Here is a 22,911-nt window from a genome sequence, read left to right as displayed (position 1 = left end):
CAGAATCTGCGAGAGAAGCTATTCCATCTGTGAAAAAACGCGAACTAAAACATAAGTGGATGGATGACAATATCTTGAAACTGATTAATGAAAGACGAAAAATAGAACGCAACAGGAATGAATATAAAGAAGCTAATAAGATTATAAAACGTGAGTGTAAGAGAGCAAAGGAAGATTATATTGAACATGAATGTCACAGAATTGAAAGACTAAAACAATCTAACACCAAACAATTCTACAAGTCAATACAAGATCTAAGTGAAAAACGACCAGCCGTGGCAAGAAAATGCGTAAAAGACGCAAACGGTAATATACTTATCGACAACAACAAAATTTTGGAACGTTGGGCAGTATACATAAAATATACGTGGATGACAAAAGAGGGACGAGCTTGGATAAAGAAATCTCTACTGTGAACACGGGTCCCCAGATTATGTGAGAAGAAGTAGAAGCTGCTTGCAAAGAGATGAAAATGGGGAAATCGGTAGGCCAAGATAGTTTCTCAATAAAATTGATTGACGCCCTCGACGATCTGGGAATAGACATTCTGACAAAAGCCTTTAATGTCTTATGCTACGAAAAGGGTGAATTGTCTAATGTCTTACGACAATCGGTATTCATTACGATACCCAAAAAACAAGGAAGTATTTTTTTAAAAATCCCTTTATTCATCCCAAAAGGGAAATTTCTCTTTATGGTCTATTCCAAGAGAAGACTGGAATAACCCAGGCGTCAGCCGCAGAGCAGCGCCGCAATGTGAGCTAGGGTGAGGTGACTTGCTCAAGGCCACACAACGCAGCGGCAGGTGATTAAACTCGGTACCTTTCGGGTACGAAGCAAAGACCGTACCACTGAGCCACGCTGCCCCATAAAGGAAATCATTGCCCCATTGACTGTGACCAACACAGAACAATCAACATAATGAGCCAGGCCACAAAAATTATGTTAAGAATACTTATGAAAAGAATGAGGAGCAAGATCTCTCCAGGGATAAGTGACGAGCAGTTTGGTTTTGTTAAAGAAAAGGGTACGGTAAATGCAATCTTTACATCGAAAACATGCAACGGTCAATCGAAAAACAAAAATCACTTTATCTATGCTTCATTGATTATTCCAAAGCTTTTGATTCAGTACAGCACGAAACGCTATTCAAAATCTTAGAAAAGATCGGTATAGACAGTAAAGACCTTCGACTTGTGAAAAACTTATATTGGAATCAAACAGCGTTCGTCAAACTGGATAATGAAACATCGGACTTCTTTAACATCGAGAAGGGAGGATGTTAAGAAAACCGAATGCATGGTGGTCTCAAATAATGAAAAGAACACGACCTTCCACTTGTCAAGCAAAGGAGAGTCCATCAAACAAGTAAAGAAATTTAAATATTTAGGCACTATCATCACCCATAACGCACGTGACATAGAGGATATAAAACAAAGAATAGCAATAGCAAAAAACGTGTTCCATAAAATGCAACCAGTTGTGTCAAACAACCTAGACTTGAAGACCAGAATGAAAGTTGTAGAAACATATGTTATAAGTAACCTTTTATACGTTTGTGAAACGTGGACGCTTGACAAAGAATGTACAAGGAGGTTAGAGGCATTTGAGATGTGGGTGTATAGAAGAATGTCGAGGGTATCATGGACAGACAGGTGTACGAACGAGGAAGTGTTGGAGAAGGTGAGAAAGAGAAGAACACGGATCGATAACATCAGAAAGAGGCAGTTACGGTTTCTGGGACATGTGTGGAGAAGAGACGGAATAGAAAAGTTAGTAAGATCTGGGATGATCGAAGGAAAGAGAGCTAGAGGAAGACAAAGAATGACTTATCTACATAACCTAAGAATGGCCAAATGTGACTTAAAAAGCAACACAGATTTCATGCGCACCGCAGAGGATCGTGATACGTGGAGACAGCTGACCGGCAACGTACTCAAGAGTACAAGCGGACGCTTTTAAGGACAAGTGGGCTATCCCAGATTTTTAGGTTTTTAAAATAATTACACAGGGGTCAAAAGTGGGCGTTGTCCTGCCCCCTTTTAAGGTTTTGAGCATCAATTTCGTTTATTTGCTTCATTATCGGTATAAAATGCCTTGTGTTTTAACCGAAAACACAATGTGTACATAAGTGTAAGTGGGCTAACCCTTCAAACATGGTTTCAACACGAGACATGTCGAATTCCCCACCAAACAACAATGCCATCCTATCAGATAATGTTTTGCATTTCAATTGTCAGTGTAATGTATTTAGACGCATAAAACATATAATCTAAGGCAATAAACATGTGTTTAATGGAGGAAAATTGATTAAATTGACTGCATATGTGAGAGGGACAGCCCATTATTTCGCAACATACATGTCCATGTGTAAGATGGGATAGCCCATTTAACTAGGGATGGTCTGATGTGCAAATTGGGTGGGATAGCCCTTATTATATAATGTAAATTCGTTGCTCAGTGAAGCTGTTTAAATATGGACAACTCGGCCAACCCATTTGTTTTTAATAAAATAAGAGAATTCTGTAATGTATTTGTTGCTTTCTTTTATGACTATCATCGTCAAGTACAATTATCATTCCACACAGAATGTTTTGAAAAAAAATATTGAATAGTATTCGAGTAATTGGACATTTTATGGGATCGAAATCTTCAATGTTGATTTTCTCAAAACAGTAAAATCTGGGATAGCCTACTTGTCCTTAAAAGCGTCCAATTAACCAATAGATTTTCACCAATCAAAACATGGCATTTGTGACACACTTTCACACGTGCTCGGACAAACGGTTGTTTATAAACAATAACGTGAACGAATTCGACCTCCATCTGATTGTTGTTATTGTTTTTATATTGACAAATGGGTGACTAGTTATCACACGATTATCTCGATCATATTATAAACGTTTAAGTTTACACATAGTTTTCTGTGTTGATTCCACTGATCAAGCGGTAGAACAGTGGGTATTTTTCTTAACACATACCATCGATAGTAAAACCTGTGTAGTTTGCTGTGTCTACCAATCACTGCCATTGTTTACATTGTGACGATTGTCCGAGAGGTGTGGTTATCTACCAGTTAATTATGTCTGCCAAGATCAAACATACACGATTATAATGACAAACAGACACCCACATAACCCTATTCATACCCACTCACGTACACAGAGCCAACCAACCGTACACCTGCACACACACGCATACACGCAAACACACACATACACACACAAAGAGAGAGAGAGAGAGAGAGAGAGAGAGAGAGAGAGAGAGAGAGAGAGAGAGAGAGAGAGAGAGAGACGTTCAATTCAATACGACTAAATAAATATTTGAATTGAATTGAATTGAACAGACGTTGAGTTATGTACACGTGATGCGCTCGTCTGGATCCTCCGTCAGTCGCAGATGATTTTTGCCCACACACGGTGAGGTGTTTTTCGAGGCGATCAGCGATCGGGGGCGTGGCAGTATAAAAGTGGACAATTTTTTTCGGATTTTTGCTGTTTTCACGTCGGATTCGTGATCAGCTTCAAATTAACAATAGGTTTGATACTAAGAACTTGGTGTTTACTCCAAAATTTGTTGAAATGAGAAATAAATTTAATTAATAGTGAGACTATGTGGTCGACAGAACCGGTCCAAGTTACTGTCCCTCTATTCTATCTTTAGTCTTGTGCACAATAGTGATTACTTATCACTAAATTATATCAATCAGACTGTTGAAGGAATGAAATTGACGTCACTCAACTCTTTGTTATTGTATTAAGGCAGCCATTTGGTATCACTCTATCCAATGAAATGAAATTTTCCTCCAGTTTGCGAATGTTGGAGCATGCCTTTTCCCATTCTTCCCTTGTTATATTATCATTAATTGCCTCGTCGGTGAGAGTAAATTTGGTGTTCCTCCTCTTAATCTTTCCCTTTACTTGGGTCCAAATGAATGCGCTCGTGTCAAATCTCATTGATTAGACAGTCTGCTTTGAAAACTGTTTCTGGTTTGATTCTTTTCACTAGGAGTATAGTTGGGCCTTTGATAAATAGTCAGAATATGTAGCGCTGTCTGATTGGAGCCATGAAATCATATCAATTTTTATAGTTGCCGAAGTTGGAGCATTGAGGTGATCATGGCCCACCGAATTGTAGCGTTGTCCAATGCGATACGGCTGGGTGCTTCGAGGAAAGGCAGCAAATGGTTCTTTTGCCAGTCTTCAAACACCTCTGCATTGACCCCAGAATGATAGTCTCTACCTTCCAGATGATGCAGAAAAGAAAACATGTTATGGCATTCTTCTAAATACCAAGTATATTCGCGTTCTGCAAGACTATCAATGATCTTCTGTCCAGAACTCATGAGTCTATTTCTACCTGAATTATCAGACGTCCATTCCTTTGTCGGATGTATGTTTAATGGCTTATCGATAGATACAAGTATATTTCTATCGAAGCTTTACGAGAGTGTCGTATCGTATCATATAGTTTAAAATCGTATATGTTTTAAAAGCCTTTAAATGCTCTGTAAAATGTTCGTGCATGGATACATTTTTTTTATAAATTATATAAACAGCATTCATTGTTAATATGACAATAGTGAGTATATTATAATCAGCATTTCAAATGATTTAAATCTAGAGATTTCATATCGGTAATTGCGACAGGGAGGGTGTAGATAATAAGCAATAAATCATAAATTCAAAATTTAAGGCAAACTACATAAGTTGTAAGTTTATATCAGTTAAAGCGAATTGTTTTTATTCGGAAACAATTATGACGTAGACTCATAATCACTAGCCGGAACTACGTGTCAGCACGAGATGTTTTGGATGTTTGTTCATATCATACTTTGTGGTGCGTAACTTGTAGGTCTTGCAGAAGAAAACTTTTTTTGATACGGCATCAACACTGTCCAAAATCTATATTCAGTGGAAAAAAATTGATTCAAAGGTTGACACACATTTTTACAACTTTTGATAGAGGGCAGCTAAGAAAAAACAGAATAACACGCGCCATTAATAAAAATCTGACTATATTTTCTCCCTCTTTTTAATTTTATTACAAAACTGTTTTGGATTAATGTGGCATTATTGAATCAGATTCTCTGCTTTCTTTAACTTCAAACTTGCCCGTTTCGTTCGGTGACCTTTTCGATAATCATTTCTTGATTTGCATAAATATTTATCCAATGGACTTTTTGTTTTCTTAAATACGGTATGCTTTCAAATGTTAGAATACTTTCCCCATTTTCCGACACTCCCTTGTCATACCATCCCCTTGTTTCGGCCCAGTTAATGAGAGATTTTCGTACTTGATGAGGTTTGGCAGCTGTCAAAATAATTCATTTAATTTTGTAATACTATCATTAATAATCCCATGATCTTCTCCCTCCCTATCAAGTATTTATTTAGAAATCTCTCAAATTATCAGTACATTCAACTTGTTCCAAGTTGGCAACAAACTCCTCTTTTTTCTTCTCTCTCCACTTCATTCTATTTTTGCATGTTGTATTGGAATGTAAATACGGTGAATGGTTTAAAGTATGACATGTAAGTTTCAAAACAATAAAAGTAAGTCAGAATAAGCATTAAATCTTTCACAATAAAATTGTTTACCAAAGGTATTACTCCCATATAAGCGGCATCCAAAATAACTGGGTGTGACGCTGGACGGCAGCATTACCTATCGGGTGCAACTCTAAGGAGTTGCCCGGAAGATAGAGAAAGACAACGGTCTTCTGAGGAAGCTGGCGGGATCAACTTGGAGTGCTGATAACGCCCGCCTTGGTACAACGCAATTCCGCCGCGGAGTATTGCGCTCCAGTGTGGGGGTAGAAGCAGGACCGTTGAGTAGGTAGTTTTAAACATCGCAAGTCGATGCACATAGTGTCAGAAACGCTGGCAACAACGCATAGAGAATGGGGCCCGATAATGGCAGCAATCCACCCCCCCCCCCCCCCCCCCCCCCCCGATGTCTGGCCGGAGACGATTACAAAAATAATAAGATCAAAGAGAGAGAGAGGGGAAATGGGGATACCTCTCTCAAGCCCATAATGGACCGTTTCGAACCGAAATAAGTCTTGGCAACCCTTGCACGTAGATTCTCTGACTTTGGACAGAGATGCATATACGAGATGGAAGTCGGTTTGGACGAATTAAATCCCTCGATGGGGCAGACACATCGACTCCTCGAAACTGGGGGAGAAGTTGCCAGGCTTTTCCACCAGCAAGAGGGAACACTGGGTGGTAGCCAACCGACTTCAGTTGAGAACCTTCCAGACGGTAAAATCGCTTCATTAGTGGGGACTATCCACCTGTCCAACATGTACCCGTTGTGGTAACGAGCCGGAAACGGCAGAGTACCCGGTTGAACGGTGTTTTATGACGAAGCTTCCGGGTGGGTTTACGAAGGTGCACGAGTGCGGTACGGAATTTGCTGATTGGGTCGATCGTCATTAGAAGCTGCTGCCCAATGAATGCAATGCATAGCCAATAGTACTTTGACCGGTTCTGTTACAAAAAGTCATATTCCCTACCCTTTTGTCTTACCCCGCCCCACCATTAATGATTACTATGTCACTCATTTTACACATTCTGACAAGTAGCTGCCCCCACTAATTTACTCCTTGATCTTCATTTGAACGATTGACAAGCATGTGGTTGACTGATATTTGTTCCCTTCTCATATATTAGATACCGTCTATCGTTATGGTATTATCTTTTCCAAAACTACTTTTTTCTTCATTGAGATCAGAAAACCCGCCCGTCCTTGAGTTTAAGTCACCAACGATAGTGTATCCTTTCAAATTCAATTCGGCAATCTTGTCAGTTAAAATCTCATACCCATTTATAACTAAGTCGAGCGTGTTGCGAGATGGTCAGGCGGGTTTCATGTACACTCTGTTTTGTATATGTCCTCTGGTAAATCCCCCCAAAAAATTATACAATTAAAAAATCAGACCATCCTCAAAATCCCAATGATACTTACTTATTCCTTTCCAAATACGGTTTTTTAAGAAATATACTAACACTATCTCTTTTTGCTGCGATGCTTACATACACATGTATAACCATTTAAAGACAATACATTATATTCATTCGTCCAACACTGGTTGAACACAAATAATATCAAAAACATTGACCTCATTTACAGAATCATCATTCCCCAGCATCGAAACAAGACTACTGTTTCTGGAGGCCCCTGTTACCGCATCCTATGCTTTCCAGACGATATCCATTTCGCGGACGATCTTCCCGTCTACAATAAGTCTGGACGGGTATATGAGGGAGGTCCGCTTTCCCTTCATGTGTAGTTTCATGGCTCCGGAACCAGCATCTCCCTGGCCTTCCTTATCTCGTATGGGAAGTCATCCGATTTTCGGTAGGGCTTTCTGGGGTGAATCTTTCCATTCCTTACCAATTAACGGCATTGGTAACTAAAAAATTGAAAATGATTGGTCGCGGTCGATCGTTATTTGCCCTTGGACGCCCAATGAGGTGGACTTTCTGTATTTCAACCGGCTGATTAATCATGTGAAGTTCTTTCTTTATACAATTCTTTATTAATCCTTTGCAGTCCTCATTTTTATCTTTCTTCAGTCCGAAGAACAACAAATTGTTCCTCCTCCCTCTCGCCTCCTGATCTATCACCTTCCATTGCATCTGCTTTAGTTTATCATCGACCTCCTCCTCCCTATGTTTGTTGTTACTGATACATGAGTTCTACTGTTCCTATCTGCATCCGGGTTTGTTTTGTTTTTTGGCTCTGAAAACAATACATGGGATAGTTTGTTTTTTGTTTTGTTTTGTATTTTTTGTGTGTGCGTGTGTTCGTGTGTGTGTGTGTGTGTGTGTGTGTGTGTGTGTGTGTGTGTGCTTCTGCGCCATCATGCATAAGAAAGAATTCATTCAGAACCCATAGGCCCATGGAGCCGGAGTTTATCCCGGTTTCTTGCCATGAAACGGACAATAGCAATTGATTGCTACCCTTTTGATAGGACGCTTGTGTATTGCAAAGTACTTTCCGCTAGATTTTACAGAGCCAAACCAACCCCCAATCAAATATGGGTGGGCAGAGAGGTCAGAAAAATATCAAGACTCCATATAGGGTCGATCTGCGTCCCTTTGTGTGTGGAATGAGTGCTCTACCAACTGCACTATCGGGATCTCCTTCATTGGCTTCATTCACTATAAATATGCGTATAATGCATATAATCCCTAAATTTATATTTCTTTTGGGTACCCCTCATGGTTCTGTTCTTGGTCCCTTTTTATATAAATTGTCTATAAAGCGTTTGATTCTTACCATAAGAAATCAAAACGTCAATTATCACATGCAGGCTGATGACCTTCAACTTTATACAAAATATTAAAATGAATAATCTTATGACTCATCAAAACGTTTAGAGCGTAATCAATTTGTCAAGTCATGGATGGCAACTATTGAAACTAAATATTTTACACCTCTTATCAAAGCAATTGTCGTTGATGTTATATTATTATCATTTATTGTGAATGTCTTATTACTTATTGAGCAAAACAAGGATAAGCCTCAAGGCGCTTTTACAATAAGTAATGAGATATTAAAAGCAAATTAGGACCACAATCCTGCTGCTACTACTACTACTACTACTACTACTACTACTACTACTACTACTACTACTACTACTACTACTACTACTACTACTACTACTACTACTACTACTACTACTACTACTACTACTACTACTACTACTACTACTACTACTACTACTACACACTACTACTACTACTATACTACTACTACTACTACTACTACTACTACTACTACTACTGCTGCTGCTGCTACTACCCTTACTACTACTACTACTACTACTACTACTACTACTACTACTACTACTACTACTACTACTACTACTACTACTGTTCATACTACTAAAACTACAACTCTACCTACCTATCTATCTATCTGTCTATCTACTGATTATCTACCAATTCATAGTCATCTACCTTCCTAGCTATCTCTCATTGTGTCCACTCATCCACTTTTTTATCCATTAATATACATATAGACCCAGCTATCACTCGGCTGTTTACTCGCCCTCTCTCACCTCCCCCCCCCCTTCTCTCTCTCTCTCTCTCTCTCCTCTCTCTCTCTCTCTCTCTCTCTCTCTCCTCCCCCCCTCTCTCTCTATCTCTCTCTCTCTCCTCTCTCTCTCTCTCTCTCTCTCTCTCTCTCTCTCTCTCTCTCTCTATCTCTATCTCTATCTCTCTCTTTCTCTCTAATTCCCCCTTTCTACCGGTCCGCCTCAACCCCCCCCCCCTTCCCTCCCCCCCTTTTTTTTCTCTCTCTCTCTCTTCTCTCCCCTCTCTTCTATCTATCTACCTATCTATCGGTCTAACCATCTGTCTATCTATCTATCTATCTATCTATCTATTTATCGGTATATTCCACTTTACTATTGCATCGCCACCTGATCGTTCGTATTTCCTTCGCGAAGATTCGACCTTCGCTCTTCCAACAAACTCTTTCACCCCGTCCCCTATACCGCCCCCTACTATTTCACTACAGCTTTCTACTACTACTACTACTACTACTACTACTACTACTACTACTACTACTACTACTATACTACATACTAACTACTACTACTACTACTACTACTACTACTACTACTACTACTAATATGTCTTTTATCTTCCATTATAGTCTGGAAAGTTCTGTTCCCTGACGCTGACCTTTTCTTATCAATAAGATCACCACCCTATCCTCTACCCACGCCAAGCTAACATTTCATTCATACTGCAACCACCATTGAGTACAGACGATACAAGTTTTTTTTCATTATATTTTAATTATTTTTTTTTCCACGTTTATTTGTGTATTGTTGTGCTGACGAAGGTTTTGTACCCGAAACGTCCATTGTCTGTTTTGTTCCCATACGAAGCCTTTCCATTTTCACTCTTTCGTTAGTATCTAAATGACTTAATGCTGTGTTGAATACGACTCTTGTGGCAAGCAAAACTCATTTCGATTAAGAACAACATAGTTGGAGATCATTAAACGACAAACAAATATTCAGACAATACAAGATAAACAAAAATGAATATAACAGCTTCAACAAAAAACAAAATTAAAATACAAAACACGGAATATTTCGAGCTCAAAACCCTTCTTCAGCCAATAACAAAAAGAAAACAGTGAAAACACATTACTGAAAACAAACCAGATTGGCGACAGAGTAATATTCACAATACCTCGCTTAATTAGTGGGGACTTTGCACCTGTCCAATATGTACGCGATGTGGCAAAGAGCCCGAGACCATAGATCATCTAGTCGAGCGTTTCGTTGTGATGAAGCTTCCGGTCGGGTGAGCGACAATACACGAATACGGCGAGGAATTTGAGTGCTGGGCAGATCATAACATAGCAGTGTATCACCATTAGAAGTTGCATAAGGGCAGTAGTGGAAATAATATGGTTGTTCGCCATTGTTAAAGATCGTTTGGAACCGTTCGATTCGTTATTATGTACCGTTACGAGTGAAGTGACGTCACGACTGTTGAACCCTATTGGAGTGTCAGAGTTGCCTTTCAATTGTGCCTGGCAAGGTTGTTTTTGTTTGTTTTTACTTTGTTATGTTTTGTTTTGTTTGTGTGTTTGTTTTGTTTTGTTTGTGTGTTTGTATTTTGTTTTTGTTTTGTTTTTTTGTTTGTTTTCTCTTCTTTTTTTTTACACAACAAGAACACTCTGTTCATTAGGGCCATATGAAATTATAGAAGAACAATGAAGTAATGAAAACAGGTCGAAAAGCGACTTTAGAGTAAATGGTACCAATCTGAATTCAGATTCATTAATGTGGGCAATTTATATTACTTTTCCGTTTGCTCGAGTCATTGGTCACATCGCAAAATTTACTCAAACTGACCTACATAGCAAAAAGTATTCACATTTTCGAAATATCCAATAAACGTGTCATTTTATTCAGCTTGACCCATGAGTATGTTTACAAATTTCATCAACAATTATAAATCTGATCATGTTTTCACTTTTACACATTCTCATCACATGACATGTGAAACAGTTCTAGCCAGCATGAAGAATAAAAAGTACCGATTTTCTTTGTTTAGAACCAAACTGCTCCGTATTAAGCCCGGTTATTGCTTTATTTGAATAAGCTAAAGGAGCCTAACGAGACAACGTTTCAATGGCTGTCAATACTATGGCCTTGTTTTCACATTGTACACACATCAATATGAAATTCAAAACAGATAAGGAATAAAATAGTGTGTAGTTCAATAATCCGATAAGACTTGAATATCACTCTATCAAGGCTTTAGAATCCAGCCATGCATCATAACTGATGGTTATAAATACGGATTCTTTCTCAAATTCTCCCGCTCTTTCATGTGTTTAATTGTTTCTAGGAATACAATACTTATAATTTTTTGACATCATCAGGAGTTATCAATATGTAAGTAATTATAAAATCATGACATTTAATACATGGGTTACATACTTCGTGTAATTACAATTAGTTTATAAATGGAATTTATATTTTTGTTTTGAGAAATTGGATTCAATAGTCTGATGTCACGTCGCCCAGCAACGACGAGCAGCGTGGTTCTAAAAAAAGAAAATCGGTACTTTTTATTCTTCATGCTGGCTAGAACTTTTCATAATGTCATGTGATGTATAAAAGTCAAATCATGATCATATTTATAATGTTTTTCTCCTTTGGATACACTTTTATGCCCGTCGGAGAAATATTTCATAAGGTCGTCCGCCATGTTCCGATAGTTTAGAGCCAGTTACTAAGTTACTATGCGTCTTTACTAGGGAAGTGACGTCATGACTGTTGGAGCCAATTGATTGCTGCAAATTCTCTTAAAGATACTTTAAATATTCAAATGGGACCCTTGCTTCGATTAGATATCCATTAATAGAACAATAAATGTATTTATGTCACCTACAAGAAAAACCAGACTACTTTCCGCTATGGATCTTATCCAGTTCGTTAACATTTCTACCCGTTTGATGCAAGTCAACGAGATTTTTGCGACTCACTTTGATTTTATTATGGCCACTTAGAATTTTAAAATCAATTTTCATCAAAATCTAAGAGTAACGACGGGATTTTGAGCCGGAAATTATTAACTCCAGGGGAGTTGAATTTGATATCTTGACAGACAATACTTGCGTGGTACTTTGAAGAATTTTTGAAAACATTTTGGCTAGAAAACCCGCCGCTCAAATATCGGTCGATAAAATGACCCTCATCCAGTTAAACAGCTCTCAAACCTTCTAGAATTACCACGTTTGAGAGTTTTTAATCAGGATTTGGCCCTTTTAATCGATCGATATTTGAAGATAAAATATTAAAAATACGTTGCTCTTGTTGTTTTTCTTTTTGTTTTTTTTTGTTTTGTTTTTTTTGTTTGTTTGTTTTTTTTTTTTTAGGGGGGGGGGGGGGTGTTAGAGTGCGTCAGAATTAGCGGTTCAGAAAAATGCTTACGACCAGCATTCCCCTGCCAAAAGTAAAGACCACATATTGTGTCACCGGTCACGTTAATCCAATATAATTTCAGGGTGAAATCAATAAATCATTAAAACCGTATGCCAAGTCTCGTATTTCTTTTAATTAGTAGTGAGCATAAGTAAAGTTTTTTTTTGTTTTTGTTTTCTGTCACCCTTTTCACATACAATGTAAATCCAAAAATGTTATTTATCGACTGAATTTCAAATTTATACGCTATCGTCGCATAGATAGGTCTTGAACTCCATTTTTGTGACCAGTCATTCTCAACCCTGAACCATCATGACATCATTACCATCTCTACCATAACTACCACCACTACGACTGTCACTGGATTAATTTTCATGTTCACTCTCTCTCTCTCTCTCTCTCTCTCTCTCTCTCTCTCTCTCTCTCTCTCTCTCTCTCTCTCTCTCTCTGTGTGTGTGTGTGTGTGTCTCTCTCTCACTCACACACACACACATACACACGTGGGTGGGGTTCCTGACCTCCCATAGTGGGCAAGGGGGTACATACTATGTCTTCTATCCCCTGATATCTGTTTTCCAACATGCTTTCTGTCTTTGTCTTGGAATGGGATTACTTGGTTTTGTCCTGGCCCTGACCAGAGTCCTAACTGGAAGGGAAACAGTCAAATGCACAGTTATTGTTTTGGGAGATGATATTTTTTCCTTGTAAATCATCTCTCTGTTATGTATTAGTATATTTGTTATTTTGAATGTATATAATGTAAGCATTTGAGTGTATTCCTCTTTGTGCCCGGATGAGACTTATAGGTGATCTCAAACTAATTACATTGGTGGTTTGCTCTTTGAATCTACATCTGACCCCTTTATGTTCCGTTCCCCTATGTCTTACTTTTTCTTGGGTGCTTTAATTGTAATTCTATAACTTTTTACTATCCCATTTTTTCCTTTTTACTGGCGCTGATATAACCTAAATGTGATGCAAGCGCCGTAAACCCTTAAAAACAAACAAACAAAACACACACACACTCACAGACACACACTATCTTTCCTTCTGTCAGACAAACCTAAATCTATAAAGTGGGTCATATCCTTTTTGCATGGATGGTTCTTGATCTAGCGCTGAAAAATTTCCTCCTTTTTAGTGACCAGTCATTCTCACCCTGATAAAGGGCAATATCTATTGAACGCGCTCAAAGTAAAGCAATTTACAGGGGGTCTCCAGCCAACAGCACGACCTAACGTGTAGGACAAAGAATGACGCCTGTTGGATAATATAACAAATTTTCGTACAGAGACAACGCTGGTAACCACCATGCACTCATTTTAACATGAGTACGCTGAGAGAATTTGAGTAAAGAGCCTTTTTCAGGGACCACCAATGCACTACCCGGGGTGGGAGTGGGAGTCAAACCTTGGACCTTCCAATCCAAAGGCGAGTGTCATACCCCAAGACAACATAGTCTGGTAGTAGTAGTAGTAGTATAGTAGTAGTAGTAGTAGTAGTAGTAGTAGTAGTAGTAGTAGTAGTAGTAGTAGTAGTAGATATAAATGGGTCATCCGAAGGAAGAAATATATAGAGAAATTTGAATTATCTGTCCTCTGGAGGGAAGGTATAAAATTGTGTTGTGTGTTCTGGGTTGTTGTTGTTTCCAGCTGTGTTGTTGTGAACTGTTTTATGTGAGTCCCTGTGGTGTGTTGTTTTTGTCTGTTTGCGTTTGTGACGTCGTGTCGAGTATAGATAGTTTGAAGATGACGTCATTCAGGTCTTTGTTATTGCTTTTTGCCATCCGCGTTATATAAGTAATTCTCACTAAACCAGACTATGTACTTTCAAGATTACACACATTTTTGTGTGTTGGTCCTTTATACATCCGGATGGCAATGTTTTGAGCTTCTTAACCAAGCGCGTACTATCTATAAAAGCGTCTGCTAAGGCTTCTTTCTTTCTCTTTCAGCACTTTGATCGTGGTTCTCGCACAAAATAAAAGAAGAGGCATTTTGGCTAATAAGATCATGACCATGCTCTCAAAAACATTTCCCTCAGAAGCAGCTTGCATTCACAAGACAATTTGAGTCTGTTGCAAAGCAATGTGTAAACAAAATGATTACTCGTGACATGCCAAAGGGTGAATTCAAGCATAGGGCGGGTCATTTGCATCTAATTATGAAAAAATCTGGGTTGTTTTTCTAAATGGTTAGTTCTCCGTAAGGCCCGTATAAAGTTTCAAAGACGACTTTTCCTCGATTTTAAATACATTTATATTGACAAAACATGTCCTCTTTTAAAAATAACATAATGAAAAAATAATCTAATGCAAGCGTAGGCTGATGTTCACAGCTTTCTGTGCGAACAGACTCCGAAGGCTTATGTCAAATAATCTGAGGGAATCAATTATTTTTGTACACGGTAAGGCGATTAATTTGTTCGTATAAACGTGAAAATGAATAATGGGGTTCAATGCCGAAGGTCAAAAACCGATACTAAGTAAAGTAAGACGGCAATCGTAATCGTATGGATGCTAATGTTCATCCGAACTGTGAGTAATCTTTGAAAGAAAAAAAAAATCAATGTAATGTGACCAACAACTGTTACCTAACACTTGGGTTAATCTGAAGCTTATCTTTTTTTTTAAAAAAGTTTATTGTAGATTTAAAAAAGCAACTTTTCAGGAGAGAAAAAACTGTTTGAAATACTCTTCAATAGTCGTAACGTCACTTACAGTTTGTTGCTTCGTGTTACAGAAACAGGAATAACTCTAGTTCCATGAGCCTTATGACTCTAAAGGACCACACATTTCAATGTAAGGTGAAATACCGTTTAGTGTTTTAATAATATAAACATGACCTTTGTCTTAAATTTTTTTCCATATATTCAATAAAAACATTAGAAAACACAATGAACCTAGACTTCAGAAACCACAAGGTTGTAAAACCGTTGTGTCAGGTTTCATTTTATCAGAGATTTAATTGAAGAAATGTTTTCTTTTATTAACGTTTTGGTCACAATAGCCAATTCGAATAAACTGAAAAATATATGCCTCTTGATTTCACTCTAAACTCAAATAAAATATCTGATCTAAATTTACTTTTTAATCCCATCAATTGAAAAAGCTTTCTTATCATTCCGTAGGCAAAATCGAAATAAGACACATTTCGCATATTAGTATTTCATATGTATGACAAATTCCCACAAGCTTCTTGTTATTAAGACTCTTGATTACTGGCGGTGATGAAAGAAATGGGCTAAAAATAAATCAAGAGTAGGTAAAGACTCCATCCACACTAGGACAAAACTGTCCCAGGACAAATTTGTCCTGTCCCACTGGAGAAAACTTCTATTCAAAAGGGGTTCCGCACTAGGACAGGACTGTCCCGGGACACACCTGCGCGAATGCATTATTTTTTATCTTTTTTTACAAGATTCAAAAGTTTATTTGCAGGCAATTGTCAATATAACTCATACAAGAATATAATATTTTCATCAACAAATCAAGTAAATAAAATCAATAATAAAGCAAGGCAAACAATGATAGTAATAATAATAATAATAATAATAATAATAATAATAATAATAATAATAATAATAATAATAATTATAATGGTGAAAATAATAATGTAAAATCTTCTAATTAATAGATTAGTTATTTAATAGTTTGAATTATAAATTAATAATTTAAAAAATAAGTCCTTGGTACAACTCTAATAATTCAGATTTTATGAATCAACATGATACGACATGACGATAATGATTTTTTACACTGTACAATGGGATTTGTTTACATAAGATTTATATAATCATGAAATATTCTTATAGCAAGAGTAATAATATTGCTGCTCCTACTACTACTACTACTACAACTACTACTACTACTACTACTACTACTACTACTACTACTACTACTACTACTACTACTACTACTGCAACTACTACTACTACTACCACTACTACTACTACCACTACTACTACTACTACTACTACTACTACTAAAACTACTACTACTACTACTACTACTACTACTACTACTACTACTACTACTGCTGCTGCTGCTGCTGCTACTACTACTACTACTATTACTACTACTACTACTACTACTACTACTACTACTATTACGACTATTACATCTACAACAACAACAACAACAACAACAACAACAACTACTACTACTACTACTACTACTACTACTACTACTACTACTACTACTACTACTACTACTACTAGTAATGGATGAAATAGAGGTTGCATATTTCTCTGCTTTACTACGTGGAACAAAAAGACAAATTGAAAGAGAAAACAATATTGGGTGCATCCTTTAATGACCCAAAGATTGCTCAAGGGTCAATTCCGTAGACTCTATGGTGATCTCCGATCTTATCTTAAAATGACTTTCTTGGAATCACCTCATTTTACCCAGGTGCAAATGAGTACCAGTTCGCTGATGAAAGTAATCTTTGACGGACTATCATCATTCAAGAGGATAATAGAAAGTCAGCATGGCTCGGTGGTACGGTCTTTGCTTCGTACCCGAAAGGCATCAGTTCGATCACCCGCTGATGCGCTGTGTTGCCTTGAGTAAGTAACCTCGCCTAGCTCAATTTGCGGCGCTGCACTGCGGCTAACGCCTGGGTTATACCTCTCCCTAGCTCAATTTTCGGCGCTGCATTGCGGCTGACGCCCGTGTTATTCCAGTCTTCCCTTGGAATAGACCCTCGAGAAAAATTTCCCCTATGGGATGAAAAAGGGAATTTTATTTTTTTAAATTGTAAACTGTTATCTGTCTGCTAAACGCTACAGCAGCATGGATAAGTTCCGGATTTATAAGCTTAGGAGGCAAGATGGCCCATGGTTAGCGCGTTGTACTCTGGACTCAGAGGTTCTGTGTTCGATTCCGACCGAAGCCAATTTGTACTTTCTAGAGCAAGAAAATTTACTCCAATTACTCACTCCATTCAGGTGTAAAAGGGTACCTGTCAAGCTGGGATAGTAATCTGCGATAGACTAGCGTCCTGTTCAAAGGTTTTCAAATACGTTAATTGTCCGCTTCACGCTATGGAAACCGGAATAACTCCTGCACCATTGGCTACAAGACTCTAAAGGACTTAATTTGTCTTACAATGAGTCCAAGTGGCTCAGAAGGACTTACTTAAAAATATTTTTATTGAAAATTCCCGAAATAAATAACGATAAAGATAATTGATCCCACAAGGTACCGAATAGATGTGCGACCGGTTTTAGACACGTTACTGCTGTGTCACAAAGTGTGACACTTCTTAAATTATATTTATAAACATACGTTTTTAAATTGCCGAAAATGGTTATGTTGCTATGCTATGCCTTCTGTACGTGGTTTCATCACATAGAATTATTTTTTGAATTGTTCTTGCTTTTTTATATTCAGAATTGAAATAAATAAATAAATCATAACTGTGAAATTGAATGTAAGCTTCAGTTTAATATACGAAAACAGATAAAATGGACGTTTCGGGTTTCCCCTTCATCAACAACACATGATGAATTAAAAACTACAGACGAATGAGATAATGTGGTAGTGGCGTTGTTAAGATGCATAAACAAAAACATTGATGGGCAGGAAATTGTATGCTACTTTGTGAGGAAGCGCGAATTAAAACAGAGCAATAGAAATTTATAAAAGGTGTTTAATTAATTATGTTAAAAGAGGGGAGGCGGGTAGGAACTGTGTAATGCAGTATAGAAGACAGTGAACTAAAATAAAGTGTGGACTATTGTTGGAAAATAAATACAATGGAATTGGAAATAAATACAAAATGTAAGGGATGTAGGTATTAATATATTAGTGGCATTAGCAGCAGCAGAAGCAACAGTAGTAGTAGTAGTAGTAGTAGTAGTTAGTAGTAGTAGTAGTAGTAGTAGTAGTAGTAGTAGTAGTAGTTATAGTAGTAGTAGTAGTAGTAGTAGTAGTAGTAGTAGTAGTAGTAGTAGTAGTAGTAGTAGTAGTAGTATGTAGTGTAGAAGTAGTAGTAGTAGTAGTAGTAGGGATGCAGAAAATAAAGACAGGCATTTCAATTTTGACACGGCGCCGCCAAGTCTGGGACTTTTTTGTCCTAGTGCGGAAGTCTGCTATATTTTTCTACTATCACAAACGATATGAACACGGGACTGGGACAGTCCTGTCCCGTTGATTTTGTAGCATTTCACAACGGCTTGGGACACAACGGGACTGTTTTGTCCCGTCCCAATAGGTGCGGAAGATTTCTCTAAATTCTATATGTTACAGATTTGGGACAGGACTGTCCCAGGACAGTCCTGTCCTAGTGCGGAAGAGGGTTAAAGTAATCAGAGAGGTTTATCTTTAATATCAACCCAATGTAAATTCGCAATAAGCTGCAGTATCAGCCCCAATACACACACCTATTTCGTCTTAATTTTTAAAACCACTCGTTAAATTTACACAGTATTAAAAAATATAGCACAGTGACGGTCCCAGGATAGAAATTAAGTAAATTATTAGGTAAGACGAAAACACTTGACCCTCCTCCCTGCATCTTACAATAAAAAGCCTTTTATCTTTCTCACACTTGTCAAATAAGGCGAAACAGATGCGACAAGGGGTTGAGTAGGAGAATTTGGTTGTTGTTTTTTAAATCTCTCTCCTCCCCCCCCCCCTCTTTCCCCCCTTCCACCTGCCCCCTCTCATTATTTCATCCTTCACCCCATTCTGCCATTCCTTATCCACACTCTAAGCAAAAATCAAAACAAAAGAAAAACAAAAATAAAGTATTTTGTGGCAAAGCGGCTACTCCTGCAATAACTTAAGATATTGAAGGTCAGTTGCAGGGATCCCTTATTTGTTACTTTTCCAGCAATGAGCAGGTATCGACGTGTACATATATGCAGGTCTGACATACGACTGCTATTATAGGCCTAGTTTAATATTTTTGTTATAGGCAAAATTTCGTGTCATTAAAAAAGCCATTACAGCAATGAGCCAATAGTGAATTGGATTATCAGACCTGCAAATAAGTGCACGTCGGCAGGTATCTAGAGACCTGAAGGTTGTTCCGAACTCGTAACATATTGCAAGGACAAGTCGAGAGTGAATAATACGATTAGGCTAGACTTTTGCCAGTTGAAAGTGGTGAAAGCCACGCACTACGACAGATGGGATTTCTTTTATTTTACTTATTGATTTTTTAAATTTTTTTTTTTTGCTTCTGTTGACATTCCAACCTACTAATGGGGGTTCTGCTTTTATTTTATTTTATTTTTTTATTTTTTTTTGTGGGGGGGGGGGGTTATATTATGATTGATACACACGTTCTAGATAGTAGCTGTTACCCACAACACGACAATTAAAAAATATGATCCACCTATTATTATGAAAAGTGTGTTTCCTCCAACAGTATCAGAATCAGTCACTGCTTGAACATGAAGCAGACATGAGCGAAGGAAACGTCATTTTTGTATGTGAGAATCTCGGTGAGTGGAGCTGTCTACTAGTGACTGACAATGCGAAGTGGATCGTAGACTAGATGAAAAACATCTACAAAGCATTCTAGAATTATGCGAGTGCATGAAACATCCAAAGTTAAAGACCGGAAAGCTACTACGTATTAACATTGAACTAAATATTTACCTTCTCTTAAAGCAATCGATGCAGATTACAAACTCAAACACTGAAAATGAAACAGTACCTTTGAATTATTTGGTCTCCGGTTGTTCATTGCTGCTGATTAGGAACGTTAGAAGCGGGACAACGTAGCGCCCAAAATAGATCTCCCGTCTTTGTTGTTTAAATTATAGATAGTACACTTTCAGTTAAAACAAACATGTGTAAATAAAATTTTAATGTAGTTAAATTCAACATTTATGTATAAATTATTCTAAAAATCAGGTTACAGATAGTTCTTGTTTTGTTCACACAAGCACATTAATTTTTGAATAATTAACTTTACCCTGGTCTAAAAATAGATTGACAGTTATTTTTGATAAATTTCACCATTTGTTTAATAAATTATCAATATCTAGACATTATTTGATGCACGATCGAGTGTTTGTGAGTATGTGTATGAGTATTAAGGAAAAACTGTTACCAGATTGCTTAACACTGTATCCTTATAATTCGTTTATTTTCCAACAAGACGGGGCTACAACCCACACAAGTAGATCGATACAAACATTCTTAGTGGAAAACAACATTAAATTCATAACAAAAGATGAATGGCCTCCCATGAGCCCTTATTTAAATCCTATGGATAACAGCATTTGGGCCATAATGTCAAACATTGTGTCCAAGGGCAGACAGAAAGTATTCGATGAAGTGTCACAAAACGGCAGTTCGACCGATCACGTATGAGCTTTTTGAAATCCTGACGCAACTTTGATATTATGTTTTAGGGTACGTTTTTATAAAGTCTTGTAAAATAATAACTACTTGTTCAATGTTTTAGGCATTTCACATGGCTATTATTAAATAATAAATAATTATTGTGTCAAAGGACAAGTGTCTACTATTATTACTTTTAAAATGGCAGATCTCCAAAGTGGGACCTTTTATTTTATCGGACCCTATATTATGAGTTATGATACCTGATACAAGTTCTAGGAGCCATAGGGAGAAACGGAATAGTAACAATCATAATCGTATGTCACAACTGGACAGGAAACGAGTTGTATTAAAGGAAGGGTAGTCTAACTACTTTTTCTTAAAATTACCGTACTTATCCGCTTCTCCTATTCGCTCTTTCTGTTTCCCTTTTACTTACCAACTTTTTATTTATAATTTTTACTTGTTTTCTTTTCCTTCTCCTACTCCTCTTTTTCCCTCTCCCCATCCTTCCTCTTTTTCTCTTTTGTCTTCGTTTTCTTTTCCCCTCCCTGACCTCTCCTCCTCCTCCTCCTCCTCCTCCTCCTCCTCCTCCTCCTCCTCCTTTTCCTCCTCCTCCTCCTCCTCCTCCTCCTCCTCGTCTTCGTCCTCGTCCTCCGCCTCATCTCCTTCCACACTAGTTCCATTTTTCCTTTTTCTCCTCATTTGCATTCTCCTCATACTCCTCTTCTTCTCTTTCTATTCCTCCTCCGTTTCCTCCTCCTCCTCGTTATATTTATATCGTGCAATAACATACTCGCAAGCTGGTTGTGTTATTTGGCACGACAAAAATAACTCGTTTAATAAATACAAAGAAATGAAAGAATCGTATTATATTATTACACCCCTATTTTTTTTAATGTCTATCATTTACCTTGTACGCTAAAAAAACCCATAAATTCACGATCATGACTCATTATCCTGGTAAGTTATAAAAGACACACTCAACGCTATGACGTCAGAGCTTCCCGAAGGTTGCTAAAGCATTATAATTTCATAAAGGTACTGATCTGTCATTGATACAGAGGATATTGGTGTGATTCTTGATCGAGAATTCCAACTTCGATGTTCGAGTTTTTTTCTTATTCGAATGTTACCATGTTTCTCCAATTTATATAATAAATCAATCATTAGACCCATACTTGAATATATGGTAACTGTATAATATGGTGTCCCATATTCACACGGCAGTCAATGATTTTAGAAAATGTCCAAAGACGAGCAACAAAGAGTTTGAATGAAACTGGAAATATGCCTTACGAGGAGTTGGAATGCTTAGCCCTCTCATCTCTAAAATACAGGAGAAGAGTGGTGACCCTATACGATTTTACAAAATTGTCCAATGTTTGGATCAAAATGACCACAATACACGTTTGAGTACTGCCATTTAACATACACCCGGGGAGACAAATACACGACTTTTATAACACATTCTTCTACAATTATTAGACAAGGTAATTTTTTAACATTTATTTTAAGGACAGTTAATACATGGAAAAGCTTGAAATTTATAACCAGACTCCAAAAGTATATCACTTTAAAAATGTCGCTTTATAACATAAAATATGAAATTGATAAATAAGTTTTTAATTGATATGTTTATGATTGTTTGTGATGTAATCGATAATTATAGTTATGATTACATCAGGTACTTTTTAACCTGAACCTTTCTTTTATTTCACGGGGTATTTAAAGGCTTTGACCTAGGCAACCCTTAGTATGATACGTTATTATATGATATGTTAATCATCAGTCGAAAGTGACTTCACTAGTCCAATTAGCGCAGTGTTGTTGTCTAATTATTTCTAATCAAACCACAAAACGGTGATTATTCCAACTGTAAAAATAAACAATATGTTTTGTGAAGCAACAATATGATTCATAAAGAAAATTAATTTGGGGTTGATAATCATAATAATATGACCATCCCTCCATTCTAAAATGGAATTTTTCTACTACAAGTTATTATGGTTTTGGTAGCCAAAATTCAAAGCTATTTAGATACTTAAATTTTTCTATAAAAGATACAACACAAATTAAACGACGTTTCGTCCTTTAGCCTTCTTCAGGTAAACAAGAAAAGGAAATATGCTATATTACA

At 37.3% G+C, this 22,911-nt stretch overlaps 1 protein-coding gene across 2 annotated transcripts in view; it reads left to right on the top strand.

Annotated features, from left to right (window-relative positions):
• LOC144969685 (uncharacterized) overlaps nucleotides 1-22,911 on the top strand; it is a 56,288-nt gene that overhangs the window by 5,120 nt on the left and 28,257 nt on the right. The window contains exon 1 of one of the 2 annotated variants that reach the window (XM_078908835.1): nucleotides 11,232-11,437. The exons of the other annotated variant lie outside the window; for it this stretch is intronic. The gene's annotated coding sequence lies outside the window, so the exon portion shown is untranslated. Of the gene's footprint in view, nucleotides 1-11,231; nucleotides 11,438-22,911 lie in introns of those variants that run through there. 2 annotated transcript variants of the gene reach the window in all.

Source organism: Berghia stephanieae, chromosome 3 (assembly GCF_034508935.2).
Source record: "Berghia stephanieae isolate SIO BIC M18660-M18661 chromosome 3, UCSD_Bste_1.3, whole genome shotgun sequence".
NCBI classification, from domain to species: Eukaryota; Metazoa; Mollusca; class Gastropoda; order Nudibranchia; family Aeolidiidae; genus Berghia; species Berghia stephanieae.
This window is presented reverse-complemented; position numbering and strand designations above follow the sequence as displayed.